At 33.4% G+C, this 317-nt stretch overlaps 1 protein-coding gene across 1 annotated transcript in view; it reads right to left on the bottom strand.

Moving 5' to 3' along the window:
* The window catches only part of DACH2 (dachshund family transcription factor 2), a 270,530-nt gene that overhangs the window by 268,966 nt on the left and 1,247 nt on the right, over positions 1-317 (bottom strand). The window lies entirely within an intron of this gene.

Here is a 317-nt window from a genome sequence, read left to right as displayed (position 1 = left end):
AAGTGGTTGCAGTAATTTAACTCATGGCCTTTTCAAACTTGACTTCCCTTCCTTACATATTGATTAGTGCTTTTGACTGTTGTGCATGCGCTAAGCTAACAGTGTTACCTTAACCTATCAAATTCTCACATTATTCATTCTAGCTTGTGCAGTTTATGAATTGTTGTTGCAAATTTTAATCCATAGATTAAAGAAGCACAAGGTCTGTATGTTTATTTATTGCAATGACTTCCTTCCTTAATACAGTTTTGGTATATGCACATCATTCTGTGGCTTTCATAACAGTACAAAGATTTACAAAGCATAAAGACATTAGA

This window comes from Alligator sinensis, unplaced genomic scaffold, assembly GCF_000455745.1.
Source record: "Alligator sinensis unplaced genomic scaffold, ASM45574v1 scaffold242_1, whole genome shotgun sequence".
Taxonomy (NCBI): Eukaryota; Metazoa; Chordata; order Crocodylia; family Alligatoridae; genus Alligator; species Alligator sinensis.
Note: the sequence above shows the minus strand (reverse complement) of the source record. Positions and strands in the feature narration are given on the sequence as shown.